Source organism: Pteropus alecto, unplaced genomic scaffold, assembly GCF_000325575.1.
Source record: "Pteropus alecto unplaced genomic scaffold, ASM32557v1 scaffold65, whole genome shotgun sequence".
NCBI lineage: Eukaryota > Metazoa > Chordata > Mammalia > Chiroptera > Pteropodidae > Pteropus > Pteropus alecto.
Genome location: NW_006439191.1, coordinates 8,992,886 through 8,994,058, shown reverse-complemented (window position 1 = coordinate 8,994,058; position 1,173 = coordinate 8,992,886).

Genomic DNA, 1,173 nt, shown 5'->3' with positions numbered 1-1,173 from the left:
CATCTTTCCGTGGTGCCGGTTCCTGTTTGAAAGGTCACGAACACGACAAATGCCATCCTACAGGTCGGGCCTGCCAGAATTCCAGGTTTGGCATCGGACCCTTGGACTCCTGCAGAAACCTTCAAGGTGAAGGCTATGATTTGCGTGTATGGCCCTCTGCCTCCCACAGGTGTGGGCTAAGTTGGGTTGATAGGGCAGGTGGCACATAAGGTGGATAATTGATTTTCTTCTCATGAATATTCATTTGAGGTTACTTCTCCATCTGCTCTCCTTCTGTAATTTCAAAGTGGTCACTGAGTACTGAGCAGGAGCACGCCTGTCCCCTGCCTTCTAGGTCACCCCTCTTACTCCCGGATAGCAGGGCTGAGCTTGTCACGTGTGGAGGGCCTGAGCGGAGAGCTCGGAGTCAGTCTCAGGGCTCGGGGATTTTCCAGGCTGCCTGTCCTTAACTGCAGCGAGCTGTTCGGAGCCATCTGATGAACTGATTCTCAGCATGGCCATCTGCGCGGCAGTGCGGGGCTCGCAGGGCGAGGAGGCCGTCCTGCCCGGGCCATGTGACCGAGCCCCCGCAGGGCCTGTGAGGAGGAGGGCTCCCAGGGCGCCGAGGACAGTCTGAGATGGAGAGGAGGAGCTGTAGGCGCAATGGGCTCGTCGTTAGTTTTGATGGATCTGCCCCAAATAATACGACGTTTTAGTCCCTTGTGTAACATCCGAGCTGAGCCACAAAGCGAAATGTCTCTGGGGGCCCGCAGCGACTGTGTCTTGGGGGAGGGAAGATGCGGTGAGTCCCTTACTGTGGTTCAGGGGTCCATGTCTTTGCCACAGAAAAGGCGGTTTACCTGGTGTTCCATCAAGAACTGGATACTGAACAACTCTTCCCCATCAATGAAATGTGATCATCGATATTCCTAATAGATAAAGAGTAGGTATAATTGATATCTGGAGGATAGAAATACCTTAAATAGCCCCCTGCGTGCTCCTCTCCGCCCTGCGTGCTCCTCGGTAGCAATGCAGAGCGGTCGGCTGATGCCTGAAGACGTGTGGAAGTCTGGGGGCGCTGCAGCCCATCCTCCGCCCGACCAGCCTGGGGGAATGGGGTGCTGCCCAGTCGGGCGGCTGAGACGAGGAAAGCGATAACTAACAGATGCGGGTGTTCAGGGCGGAAGGCTCCGT